Source organism: Melanerpes formicivorus, unplaced genomic scaffold (genome assembly GCF_026170545.1).
Source record: "Melanerpes formicivorus ecotype bairdi unplaced genomic scaffold, bMelFor1.0.p_v2 SCAF_21, whole genome shotgun sequence".
Taxonomy (NCBI): domain Eukaryota; kingdom Metazoa; phylum Chordata; class Aves; order Piciformes; family Picidae; genus Melanerpes; species Melanerpes formicivorus.
The window spans coordinates 75,915-90,523 of record NW_027142373.1 but is presented as its reverse complement, the minus strand read 5'-3'; positions in this window follow the sequence as shown (position 1 = coordinate 90,523).

The following is a 14,609-nucleotide window of genomic DNA, read 5'->3' as shown; positions in this document are numbered from 1 at the left end:
AGACCCCTCCTTAGCCTCATTGCCCTTCTCTGGACATGCTCAAGTGTCTCGACGTCCTCCCTAAACTGAGGAGCCCAGAACTGGACACAGGACTCAAGGTGTGGCCCAACCAATGCAGAGTACAGGGGCACAATGACTTCCCTGCTCATGCTGGCCACACTATTTCTGATGCAGACCAGGATGCCATTGGCCCTCTTGGCCACCTGGGCACACTACTGGCCCATGTTCTGCTGCTGTCAGCCACTACCCCCAGGTCCCTTTCTGCCTGGCAGCTCTCCAGCCACTCTGACCCCAGCCTGTAGCACTGCCTGGGGTTGTTGTGACCAAAGTGTAGAACTCGGCACTTGGACTTGTTGAATGTCATCATGTTGGACTCTGCCCATCTGCCCAGCCTGGCAAGGTCCCTCTGCAGAGCTCTCCTACCCTCCAACAGATCAACTCCTGCCCCCAGCTTGGTGTCATCTGCAAATTTGCTGATGATGGATTCAATCCCCTCACCCAGATCATCAGTAAAGATCTTGAACAGGCTGGGGCCCAGCACTGATCCCTGGGGGACACCACTGGTGCCTGGCTGCCAGATGGATGTGGCACCATTCACCACCACTCTCTGGGCACAGGCATCAGCCAGTTCCTAACCCAGCTCAGAGTGCTGCTGTCCAGGCTGTGGGGGACGGTGTCAAAGGCCTTGCTGAGGTCCAGGCAGACTTCATCCACATCCTGCCCCACATCCACCAGGTGGCCACCTGGTCATAAAAGCATTCAGGACCTGCTCATGGAAATGGATTTATACAACTCTCCACACCCAACCAGAAGACTGGAGCAAGAAGGGCCTGAGATGTTGAGATGCAGGGAGAGTGACCACAGAGGGCACACCGTGGGCTGTGCTGAGGCTTAAATGAAGATCATCCAATTGCTTTCTCCAAGGCTTTCTGCTTTATCAGGGAAATGCTCTGAACTTTCCTGTGACCTTGCAATAAAGCAGACAAATGCCCCTTCAAAGCACACAGCACACACTGCTCATTTCTGCCCAGGGTAGCCCTATTTTTCATGGTGATTATTTGAGCTACCTCCTGATGATGAAGGGTTATTTTAAGGACAACACAGAAGCTGCTCATATCAGTCTTGATAGAATGGCATAAAGAACATCCCCTCAGCCTACAGCCTCTTGCTAGCCCTCCTCCTTAGCTTCCAGGTGATATTTCTTACCTGTCTTTAAGGTCTAGCATTACCTCAATGACTCTAAGCAGGAGTCTTGATGGAAGAGGTTTGAACAACAGTGATCATAGCTTAGATTCCACTGCAAATTGACTCATCTGTTCTCATATTTACACCCTGCTGGGCCAGAAGATGGCTCAGTTATCACTGATCAAAGATCAAGTTAAAGCAATGGCCTCATCACCCCCTCTTTTCGTGGGGATCAATACAAGGAGATGGAGAGAAGGGGATCCCTAACTGCATGGTGGGATCTGAGCAGCATGAAGCATTTGTGCAGGATGCTGGCAAAGGCAGGGGCTGGGAAATCATTTGGTGTCTAGATGAAAAAAAACAACAACCCAGCATAGAAGCAAACAGGAAAGGGATGGATTCTGAAAGGTGGCCTTGAGGAAAAGTAGGAGCAAGGGAAATCTTTCACAGAGTCTCCAAATCCCAGCATGGTGGAAATTGGAAGGGACCTCTGGAAATCGTTCAGTCCAACCCCCCTGCTCCAGCAGGGCACCCACGACAGCTTGCTCAGGATCACAATGGCCAGGGGGGGTTGGAAGCTCTCCACACAAGCAGACTCCACAACCTCTCTGGGAAGCCTGCTCCAGGTTCCAGCACTCTCACAACAAAGAATTTTCTCCTCGTGCTGAGGTGGAACCTCTTGGCTTCCAGTTTGTGTCCACTGCCCCTTGTGCTGTCCCTGGGCACCGCTGACAAGAGCCTGGCCCCAGCCTCTCTCCCACAACCTTTCAGCTCTTGCTGAGCATTGCTCAGATCTCCTCTGGGGCTGCTCTTCTCCAGGCTTTCAGCCCCAGGGCTCTCAGCCTTTGCTCTTCACAGAGCTGCTCCAAGCCCCTCAGCAGCCTCACAGCCTCTGCTGGACTCTCCCCAGCAGTTCCCTGTGCTTCTGGAAGGGGGGGAGGCCAGAACTGTACCTAATACTCACTAGGTCAGAGTAGATGCAGAGAAGAACTTCCCTCAACACTCATACCTTTGATAACTGAAATTCCCTGGCAGGGTTGGTGTAGACAGCATTTGTTCCAGATGCCTTCTAGGAAATAGTGCTGCTGCTCTTCCTTTTAACCAACCAGAATTGCCCTGAAGATATTTTTTGGTACATTTCACACACTTCTCATAACAGACACATGAATGTCTAGCAAGGTGTGGAACGAGGTGAACAGCAGGAGGTGGAAAGCCTCAGTGCAAGAGAAGCATTTCCAAGCACAGTTTGTCATTTAGAGGTCCAGAAGGACTCACTTTAGACTCAGGTCTCATTCATCCACCCCCAAAATGTGGCTAAGACTTAGCAGCAATGACTGGGACCAGCCAAACACTGTCACTGATTAGCTCCTTACCACACTGCTCTTCATCTGTACCATTCTTTCAGTGCCTTGTCACTGTCACTCTTCACAGCTGCCTGAAAGGAGGTTGGAGCCAGGTGGAGGGCAGTGTCTTCTCCTCAGGAACAAGTGATAGGACAAGAGGAAATAGCCTCAAGCTGCACCAGGGGAGGTTTAGGTAGGAGATGAGGAACAATTTCTTTGCTGCAAGAGTGGTCAGGGATTGGGACAGGCTGCCCAGGGAGGTGGTGGAGTCCCCATCCCTGGAGGTGTTCTAGAAACATGTGGCCATGGCATTTGGGGACAGGGTTTGGTGGCCAGGGTGGGGTTGGGTTGATGGTTGGACTCAATCCTGTGGGGCTTTTACAGCCTTCATCATTCTGTGACTCTATAAGAAACAAACCTGATGGTAACCACCAGAAAGTAAAACTTTCCTCTCTGTCTCCTTACATCCTCCTCTACTGAAAGGGTCATTTCTTGGGGCAGTGATGGCTTGTCAGCAGATGCAAAGGCACCAAAGACACCAATTTCTTTCAATGGTGTGAGGCCAGAACACAAATTATGATACTGGAAATTAGTCACACAATGCCATTGAGGATAAGCAGCCAGAATTCTCCCTCCCATGAAAGCAAAGGGAATGTGCAGTACTCTCCTCAGGGAAGTGGCAGAAAGAACCAACAGTTGAGGCTTTTATGTGGTGAGCTGGAAAAGACACAGCAAAGATCAGTGTTTGGTAGTTGTACCACCTCCCAAGTGAGGCCACTTCCAGCTAACAGGGGGAGACCTTGGAGCAGCCTTCTGATACCTGAAGGGGGATACAGGAAAGCTGGGGAGGGACTTTAGACAAGGATGAGGGACAATGGCTTTGAGCTGGGAGAGGGGAGAGTGAGACTGGAGATGAGGAAGAAATTCTTTGCAGTGAGGGTGGGGAGACACTGGCACAGGTTGCCCAGGGAGGTTGTGGCTGTCCCCTCCCTGAAGGTATCCAAGGACAGGCTGGCTGAGGCCTTGAACAACCTGGGCTGGTGGGAGGTGTCCCTCCCCGTGGAACTGGATGAGCTTTAAGTTCCTTTCCAACCCACTGCACGAATCTATGGTTCTAGTGAAGTCTGTACTTGTGAGTGGTAAGAAAAGTCCTTACCCCAAACCTTTACACTCAAAGAAGGAAGAAAAGAGTAAGGAAAACCTCCTCACAGCATCTCTGTCTTGCAGGATCCTTTACACCAGACATCCTTCTAGCAAGCTGCTTTTCCTTCTAGTTCCTTTGTCTGCCTTTTCATCTAAGGGATGCTACAGGAGCGCTAATCACAGAGTCACAGAATCATTGAATCATAGAATGGTTTGGGTTGGAAGGTGCATGGAGAAGAGTGTGGTCAGTAGGTTGAGGAAGGTTCTCCTGTTCCTCTACTCTGCCCTAAGAAGGACACTTCTGGAGTACTGGGTCCAGTTCTGAGCTCCCCAGCTAAAGTGAGACAGAGAACTACAGGAGAGAGTCCGATAGAGGCTGCAAAGATGCTGAGGGGCCTGGAGCATCTCTGTGAGGAGGAAAGGCTGAGAGCCCCCCACTTGGCAGGGTGATTGGACCTAAGCTGGTCTTGAAGGTCTTTTCCAACCCAAACCATTCTATAATTCTATGATTTTATCAGGAGGACAGCAGCAGCCCAGCTGTCCAGCAGCTGCCAGCTAAGCACACACTGGGTCTTCTCTAGACCCATCCTATCTGCCAGCCTATGTAGATGTCTCAGATGCCCAAAGGGTCTCAAAGGTCACCAGAAGTCTATATTTAGGCACCTTAAGCAAGCCCCAAGGCACAGCCATGCCAAAGCCAGAAGTGTCATCATTATGGATGTGGTTGTTTTCGGCAGAAGGTTATCTGCAATCACATCGAACCTGCCAGGCAAGTCAGAACTCAGGAGAAAATGGAATGAGAGCACTTCCAGAGGACTGTAAGTTAAGGTAGAGTTCAGCCCACATATCAAAGGTGGCTAAAATAAGAAACAAGCAAATCTTCCTTGGCATCTCTGCCAAATCACGCACTGCACACGCCAAAGGCACACAGCTGGGCTGCCGTTCCCAAAGGAGCCCTCGGCACTTAGAACCCAGCTCTCCTTGGAAATCAGTGGCCAGTTCCTCCCTCCCTTCCCTGAACACCACAGATCTGGCTTTGTTCATTCCCTCTGCTTTTCCATCCTCACTTCAGCTGGGCTCTGCCTGTCCCTGCAGCAGTGCCATGTCAGCAGCACAGTTGTCCTGCAGTTTGGGTTCGTTGGTCTCCAGGGACAGCACTGCCCAGAGGACAACTGATACCACCTCTTGCAACACCCAGGTTCTCCTCGGAGGTCTTCCACTGAAGTAACAAACAGGCCCAACCCTGCTCTGTTTAGGAGGTCTGATAAGATCACTGCCCAAGGGGCCATGGCTGCAGGCCAGAATGCTGTCCCAGTAAACCATTTTCTGGAGGACCACCTTGTCTGGACTTGTCTCTCCCTATGAAGCCAGGCAAAGCAAAGCATTCAGATGCTAAAAATGTCTAACTATTCTTGGTGCTTGTCCAACATTTGGAGGCTCATAAATCTCCCAGGAAAGATAGGACAGGAGCATGATTCAGAAAACAAGCAGCTTTATGCATTGGTTCCTCTCCTCCTGCTTCCAGCAAGGCTATTGCCTGTTGATGAAATGCCCCTCTTGGCTGGCTGCCAAACCAGCACTGTGCCCACCAGAGCTCTTCTGCATGGCATGAGTCAGGCACACACCTACTGAATGTGATCAAAGAGGAAATGCTAATCCATAAGTGCAGAGGTGTCTGCAGGTAGAAGCCAGCAGCAAAAGAAAGCCCACAGAGAGTTTCTTCTGCCTTTGCACCCAGAGCAGTCTGTGCACCAAGGAGAGTGTGGCCAGCAGGTTCTCCCCTGCCTCTGCTCTACCCTGCTGAGACCACAGCTGGAATGCTGTGTCCAGTTTTGGGCTCCCCAGTTCAAGAGAGACAGAGACCTGCTGGAGAGGGTCCAAAGGAGAGCAACAAGGATGATGAAGGGACTGGAACTACTCTCTACAGCTACCTGAAAGGAGGTTGTGGAGAGGTTGGTGCTGGTCTCGCCTCACAGGTAATTAGTGATGGAACAAGAAGGAACAGCCTCAGGCTGCCACTGGGGAGGTTTAGGCTGGACAGCAGGAATGTTTTTTTCTCAGCAAGAGTGGTCAGGGACTGGAATGTGCTGCCCAGGGAGGTGGTGGAGTCACCAGCCCTGGATGTGTTTAAAGGTCATTCGGATGTGGTGCTTGGGGCTATAGGGATGACCACTGTAGAGTAGGGTTAATGGTTGGACTTAGTGATCCTGAGGTTCTTTTCCAACCTGAATGCTTCTGTGATTCTGTGAACATCTCTGCTGTGAAGCAAGACTGAGAGCCCTGGGGCTGTTTATTGTGGAGAAGGGAAGGCAGAGAGGGGATCTGATCAATGTTTATCTCTATCTGAGGTGTCAGGATGAGGGTGCCAGGCTCTATTCAGTGGTGCTCAGTGAGAGGACAAGGAACAATGGACACAAACTGGAACACAAGAGATTCCACCTCAGCGTGAAGAGACACTTCTTTGGTGTGAGTGTTCTGGAGGCCTGGAGCAGGCTGCCCAGAGAGGTAGTGGAGTCTCCTTCTCTGGAGAGCTTCTGACATCCCCTTGGCCATTGTGATCCTGGGCAAGCTGCTGTGGGTGCCCTGCTTTAACAGGGGGTTTGGACTGGATGATCTCCAGAGGTGCCTTCCAATTCCCACCACACTGGGTTTCTGTGATCCTGTGGAGTCCCTGACTTAGGTCTTTCTGGGCCAAAGTGAGCCCAGCAGTGAGGCTGGGTTGAGGCACATGCTCAATGTCTAACCCAGCCTCACTCTTTGTCTATAAAAGACAAAGTGGTAGAGAGCTCCAGTCTTCACTAGACCTCACTGGTAAGATAAGGAACTGCAGACACACCACACACAGCTTTCAGGGCTGAGGCAGAACCTTGCTTCAAAGGAGAGGAACAAACATGCAAGACAATGAAGTCTCCCAGGGAGAGAGTGCAGCAGGTGCATGGCCTCCAGAACAAACCTCTCTGGGATTGGCTTGCAGTGGCTGCTCTCCAATGGAACTGCTGCCATTAACCAGTTAAAAATGGAACAGAGGATGTCTGGTTGGCCACTTCAGTACCTGGTGAGCTGGTCTTGAATGGCTGAAAGTCCTGATGAGCTCCTGCCAACTCCCAGCCAGGGACAGCTGAGTCCATGCAGATCTTACACGAACTATGGAATCATAGAGTTGTTTCAGCTGGCAAAGCGCTCTAAGATCATCCAGACAAGCCCTGAGCCAACATCATCATGGCCACTAAACCATGTCCCCAAGTGCCATGGCCTCACATTTCACAGAATCACAGTATTGTCAGGGCTGGAAGGGACCTCGAGGATCAGCCAGTGCCAACCCCCCTGCCACAGCCAGGGACACCTCACACTACAGCAGATTGCTCACAGCCACATCCAGCCTGGCTGCAAACACCTCCAGGGATGAGGTTTCCACCACCTCCCTGGGTAACCTGTGCCAGTCTCTCACCACCCTCATGGCAAAGAACTTCTTCCTAACATCCAATCTCTCCCTTCCTCCAGCTTGGATCCTTTTCCCCCCAGACCTGTCACTCCCTGGCACTCTACAAAGTCCCTCCCCAGCTTTCTTGTACTCCCCCTTCAGGTACTGGCAGGCTGCTCTAAGTCCCATGGCCACTAGGTGAAAGAAATGCACTAAAGTGTTTAGACAGGTTTTATTCTCCGTTTATGTTTTATTCCCAGTAAATATTGTCCCAAAATTCCCCATTGGACTCCAGAAGGAAATGTTTGCCATGAGAGCAGGCAGAGACTGGAATCATCTCCCAAGGGCAGCAGTGGAGTCTCCTGCACTGGGCAGCTTCAGACTCAGCTTGCCAGGGTGCTGAGCCAGCTCATGGCAACTGCACCATCACCTGGAGAGGTTGGAGCAGACAACCTTGGGGTCCCTTCCAAGCTGGCACTCTGTGAGCCCATGATTAAATCCATGGCCTTGCTTCTTTGTCACCTTATTGTCCTCTTGGCACCTTTAAAGTGATTATTCCACAATTTGTTCTTTCATCCTTTTGCTGCTCAGGTTGGGTTATTGTCCTCTGCAGCTCTTGAGGCCCTCCTTGCCTGCTCTGCAAGGTGGTACTTCTCTGCTTGCCATTTTTCAGTCCTCTTGGACCTCAAGCATCCTCCACCACTGCTTGCAGAGGTTTGGTTTCAGGGATTGCCATGACCTAGTTCCTGCTGCACGCTGTGCTAGACCTCATCACATCTCAGTGTCCTGAGTCACCATTTTCCTCGGTATTCCCAAGCTCCTTTCTTCCCTGTTCTGATCTGCTCTAACAGTTAATTGTGTCAGCTGGGCGCTCATGAAGGCAGGAGCAAGGAAGAAGTGAAGGCTGACACCTACCCAACTTATCTTTTCTCCAGATAAGAGATTGTGCTAAAGCAGGAAGGAGACCACTCACCTTCTGCTGACCATATCTCACCTTGGCCTGAGGGTTTCTGGCATTATCACCCTGTGCTTTACACTCATTGCTTGTTAATCATTTGCCTCTCTCAATATATTTTGCTTTCATGTCTGGTTAAAGGACTCCATAGTGATAATCCTGCTGCTTCTGTCTTCTTCTGCAGCAGGACTATTGCCCTTTGTTTCTAAGTTTCTTCCTTCTGCTATCTGCTCAGACACTCCTAAACTCCTCATTAATTTGTGTTCCTGCAAGCTGGCTTCCGTGTCCCTGCTGTTCATAGACTCAGACCTGTGCCAGTGTCTCCCCACCCTCACTCTCAAAAATTTCTTCCTCATCTCCACTCTCAATCTCCCCTCTCCCAGCTTAAAGCCATTGTCCCTTGTCCTGGCACCCCAAGTGCTTGCAAAGAGTTTCTTTTTGTTTGTCTCTGATTTCCACCCAAACACATTATTCAAACCTGTCTTTAGCTTCCCTTGGCTTTTGATCAAGTCTATTGCCAAAGACTTCTGCTGTCCTCCTCATCTGCCCTTCCCAAGCAAGCTGTTGTGCTCCTTGCCACCACTCCAGACTTCTGAGCTCTCACTGCCTTGGATTTCAGCCCAGGCACTGTGCTGCTTTTGACTTCAAGTTCCTCTTGTCTATCCCCCCTCAGCCCAACACAAAGGTTCATTGATTATACCCCCCCTGGCCTCTGCAGTGCTGCTGCTGATTGTCCCCAGGGAGGTGCCAGCCTGCCAAGCCTCCACTTTTCACCCCCCTGTAGCCTCTGCTGTCAGCCAGCCTCAGCCCCACACCTCTCCCAACCCCCTTCCAACAGCCACAGCCACTCTGCCCTGTGCACACTTGCTCCAATCATGCCAACAGCTGCAGCCCAGCCAAGAGATCCCAGGTGAGAGATAGCAGAGGTGAGAAGCAATCCTGTTGTTCCATAGCATCTGGGATTGTCTTTTATTTACTTTGGTGTTTTGGTTTGTTTTTCAATTTTGACTCTTCTTTCAACCTTCACAATTAGGAATTTGAACTCTTGTTTTGCCAGAATAAACTCATTTTCACCCTGAAGCATGTCTGGTATTAAAGGCAAGTCTAGGTGATGCTGTGAAATGTGGATTAGCTTAACCTCTTTGGAGGCAATGCTTCCTTGGACACCTAGGGTCAGTTTGGAGCACCCTGAAGCTGTTGACTATATTGGGTCAAGCTACAAGACCAAAGCCAGGCTCAGGGCTGTCCCCTTGCAGGTTGGATGGAGTCAGTAGAAAGACACTTTGCAAGGCAGGCACACCCCAGGCTGTGGCAGGCATGTGTGCTGGGGTGGCATTACAGCCTACCCCCAACAGAAGGGCATGCAGGTCACCTGCCCAACCAGGCTTGGCCAAGGCTTGTCCCTGTGAGGCCAGAGTCAGAGACTCTTCACCTGCTGGCAGAGGACAAACAGTGCTGTAAAAAACTGTTGTTGGCTTGACTGCAGCTTCCTTCTTTTGGGGTAGGGGCTGCTGCTGAAGGAACTGATCATAGGATCATAGAATGGCCTGGGTTGGAAGGGACATGCAAAGGTGACCCAGTCCAAACCCCTCTGCAGTCAGCAGGAACATCCTCCACTGGATCAGGTTGCCCAGAGCCCTGTTGAGCCTCACCTCATGGCTCCCTACAGCTACCTGAAAGGACATTGTGGAGAGGTTGGTGCTGGTCTCTCCTCACAGGTAATTAGTGATGGAACAAGAGGGAACAGCCTCAAGCTGCCTCTGAAGAGATTTCCCAGCAAGAGTGGTCAGGCACTGGAATGGCTGCACAGGGAGGTGGTGGTCAGCAGGCCTGGATGTGTTTAAAGGTCATTTGGATGTGGTGCTTGGGGCTATGGTTTAGGGGTGACCCTTGCAGAGTGAGGATAATGGTTGGACTTTATGGTCCTGAAGGTCTTTTCCAACCTGAATGTCTCTGTGACCTCCAGGGATGGGGCAGCCTGTTCCTGTTCCAGTGTTCCACTGACTTGCCCTGGTAGCTCACCTAAGGCTAAAACCTGCTGTCAGGTTTGGATGTCTGGACCATTCATATGGATGCAAGGACAAGGGGAGCGGATTGTCTTCTTCTGAGCAGTTCTTTGGCCTTTCTATGCATCTGATGCTGGCTGCTGTCACAGCTGGGGTGCTGAGTCCCAGGACAAGGGAGAGCAGAGGAAGCTTTGTGGAGCTGATTCCTTCTGCAGGACCTCTGCATTTTCTAGCAATTTTTTTCCCCCCCGAGTGTTTTCCCTCTTGCCTGCAGAGATCTTGTGTGCAGATCTCCCCACCCCATCCACTCCATGCCTCTGTGTTAAAAGAATTGCAATGCCACAGCTGGGGCAAGTGCCAAAGAAACAAACCCCAGGGCAGGTTGAGTTTGGGACACAGCATCAGACACGCTCTGCACTCCCTGAGCCGGTAGCCAGCTGTAGCACATCCCATAGGCAGCAGGCAGGCCACGGTGGGTGTGCAGCTCTTCTCCAGGAAGATCCAAGCTCAGATCAAAAGCTGAAGGTAGGCAGCACCACAACCAGGGCCAGCAGAGGTCATCTCAAGCTCCTAGGCAATGAAGATGATGAAAGATCAAAACGGCCCTTAGGGGAAGCAATAAATGGACTTTGTCCCTGCTTGCAGTGTGCCTGGCCCCAGGTCAGTGTTTATGATGCAATTGTTTCCCTCACTATCACCCTCCTTGGCGTTTGTGTAGAAAGGCAAAGTGAAACACCAGCAGGGAGGGAGCTGACCTCCCAGATGAGTGACTGTAAACAAACATGGATCCTACTCTGCTCCCCATGCAGCAGCCTCCTTCTCCAGCCCCTTCTCGCCACAGGGAGCTGCTTTCTGGGTCTGACCTCGGATCTTTTAACCTCCTTTCAGAGCCTCTAAGAGTTTAGTGAGGAAAGTCATAAATGCCTGTGTCCATCCAGCCTGCTGGCTCCGCTGCTGGCCCTCCCTCACCTTGAGCCACTCAGTGGTGGGAAGCAGGGAAACGACTACAGTGTGTCCAACAAGGGCCACGAGGATGGAGCTGCTCTGCTATGAGGACAGACTGAGAAAGTTGAAGATCTGTCACTGCAGGGCTGCAGTGGCTGGAGGTAGCTGCAAATGGCTTGGATTAGTCAAAGATGATGCTTAACTGTATGGGATGCAAAAACCTCTCTGGGGAAGCCCACACTGACGACATCAGAGACACGAGAAGGTCAGGTTAGAGTTTCCTTAGGGAATAACAAAGGAATTACCCTTAAGGCAGCAAAACAATGATTTCCAAATGAAAGGAAAACCTGCAGGTTTCAGACACTTTGAATTTGAATGTAAAATTAATACTAATACTAATAATATTAATCATAAAAATATAAGAGCTGGGGCTGTTCAGCCTGGAGAAGAGAAGGCTCCAGGGAGACCTTAGAGCAGCCTTCCAGTGCCTGAAGGGGCTCCAGGAGAGCTGGGGAGGGACTTTTGCCATAGGTTGGGAGTGCCAGGATGAGGTACAGTGGCTTTGAGCTGGGAGAGGGGAGACTGAGGAGATGAGGAAGAAATTATTGAGAGTGTGGGTGAGGATACACTGGAACAGGTTGCCCAGGGAAGTTGTGGATGTTCCCTTCCTTGGAGGTGCTCAAGACCAGGCTGGATGAAGCCTTGAGCAAGCTGGGCTGGTGGGAGGTGTCCCTGCCCATGGCCCATGGATGATCTTTGGGGTCCCTTCCAACCCAATCCATTCTGTGAATGAATCCATGAATAAATCTCTCAGAGTGTTGAAGAAAGCTGCTCCTAGTGGGAGAGGCTCCACAAACTCAGCCTCATTATTTTCTCAACCCCCCCTCAAGCTTCAGCCAAGGCTTTCCATCAAGCCTTGGAGGCACTGCAGCATTATTAATCACTTCCTTGGCCAATGTGCATGTAATAAAACAAGCTAAAATTAGTTGGACACACACACACACACAAAAAAAGCCACCACACCAAACCTGTTCAAAGCAAAGGCCACTTTCCAACATCCTGACAAATGAAATAAGTGGAGACCTAAACAAAGGGCTAAGAGCACAATCGAGGCAGAGCAGGAACTGGAGGGGCAACACTGCTCCAGTGCACTTCAGATGGAGGCTTTCATACATCAGAGCCCCCAAAAGTGCTTCATCAAAATAATGGAAAGCAGGAAGGGAACAAAGTGACTTGCAGGCAAAGGATGGAAGATAAATGGAATCTGTGGCACGTATCAGAGAGAGGCAGGGAAGGGGCTTTGCAGCTTGTCCTCTCACAGAAATGTCTTCAGGTCACTTATCTACATTGCTTGTCTCCAGAATCACCACTTTTTCTTCTCCCCCGCCTTAAATAAGGTGACAAAGTGCCCAGCATATTTCCAGCAAGAGAGAAGCAGTGATCTATCTAACAGGGATTCTAGGGCAGGAGTTGGCAGGGCTCATTGATAGGGCTTTAAACCAGATTTGAAGGGGGGAAGGGTTGTTAATCTCATGCTTGCCTGCGGCAAACATTGGGGCAGCTCACCAGAGGCAGAGGAAGAGATGTCCAGAGAAGGGCCACAAGGATGAGCAGAGGGCTGGAGCTGCTCTGCTATGAGCACAGACTGAGAGAGTTGGGGCTGTGCAGTCTGGAGAGGAGAAGGCTCCCAGGAGACATAATTGTGGCTTTCCAGTTTCTGAAGGAGGCTACAAGAAAGCCGGGGAGGGACTTTTGAGGATATCAGGGAGTGATAGGACTGGGGGGGAATGGATCCAAGCTGGAGGAGGGTAGATTCAGATTGGATGCTAGGAAGAAGTTGTTCCCCATGAGGGTGGTGAGAGCCTGGCACAGGTTGCCCAGGGAAGTAGTAGAAGCCTCATCCCTGGAGGTGTTTGCAGCCAGGCTGGATGTGGCTGTGGGCAACCTGCTGTAGTGTGAGGTGTCCCTGGCAGTGGCAGGGGGGTTGGAACTGGCTGATCCTTGAGGTCCCTTCCAGCCCTGACAATTCTGTGATCCTATTAGCATATTTTCAGCATCCCTCTCCTGTCCCATTCTTCACACAGTCCATCATCACATCCCTCTTCCCTTACCTGCTTCCACCAAGCTTTCACTTGGGCTGTCCTACAGCTGACCACACACAGCTTTCTCTGGCCTGTCCATATCCAGTACAACCTCAAAGTCATCCCTCCTCATCTGCTGCTTATCTGTCTTCCATTTCCTCCAGCACCAGCCTATTCATTCACCTTGCCTTTTTCAGGTCCACCTGGAGCCTTTCCCATTCTCCTAAGGTCTTGGCTGCCCTCAGCCTCTGTGAGATCTTCCATTGTTCCCTTTCCTCTCAAGATCACAGGCGGTGCCGCCTCGCCGCCCTTGCCGTCCAGCTCTGGAGTTAAATGCAAGGTGGCATCCACCCAAAAGGTGAATTTCTGTCCCCAGCAGGGGAAGCTTAAAAAATCCAGAGGCTGTTTGAATAAGAGAAGAGTCATCCTGCATTTGATCAATTCTGTAGGGGTCCCTCGGTTAATGGCTCCTCTTCCCCTCCAGAGCTGCAGCATACGAAAGAGGAGCATTAAGATGACATTAATGGAGCTGCAGAGACTGAGGCAGAGGTGACACACTGCCAGGGAAGGGCAGAGTCAGCACATCCACGGAGGGATGTCCTTGCTGTGGTGTCCTTGAGCCATTTCCATCATTGTCATAGAATCATTGAATTGTTCCAGCTGAAAAAGCCTTCTAAGACCTTTGAGTCCAACCATCAATCCACCCCCACCATGGCCTCTAAACCACAGCCCCAAGTGCCATGGCCACACACCTCTTGAAAGCCTTCAGGGATGGTGATGCCACCACCTCCCTGGGCAGCCTGTGCCAATCCCTGACCACTAGAATCACAGAATCACAGAATCAGCCAGGTTGGAAAAGACCTCAGAGACCACCAAGTCCAACCTATTACCTAATACCTAACACCTCCTGACAACAAAACCATGGCTCCAGGTGCCACATCCTCCAGGGACAGTGACTCCACCACCTCCCTGGGCAGCACATTCCAATGGCCAATTACTCTTTCTGGGAAGAACTTTCTCCTCACCTCCAGCCTAAGCTTCCCCTGGCACAGAAAAGGCATCTCTGATCACCTCTGTCCTTTTAACCAGTGGAGGAGAGTGCCCTCAGCCCCATGTTCCATGCCATGTGCACCAGGTTAGACAGGTGGCATTGACAGGATCTGTTCTGGTACTGTGATACTGTGAATGGAATGGAATGGTATGGAATGAAATAGAATTAACCAGGTTGGAAAAGACCTTTGAGATCAAGTCCAGCCCATCACCCAACACCATCTAATCAACTAAACTGTGGCACCAAGCACCTCATCCACTCTCTTCTTAAACACCTCCAGTGATGGTGACTCCACTGCTAAGATCAGAGCTCACTGACCAGATGCTGCTTCTACCTTCAGCAAAGCCTTTCTCTCCTGTGCACATTTCTCTTCAACCCAAAGCTTCCCCTCACCTAGAGCATTCAGAGACCTCCTTTCTACCTTAGATGCCTATCTGCATGGCAATAGATCTGTATCCTGCCATCCTTTGCCTGCCACC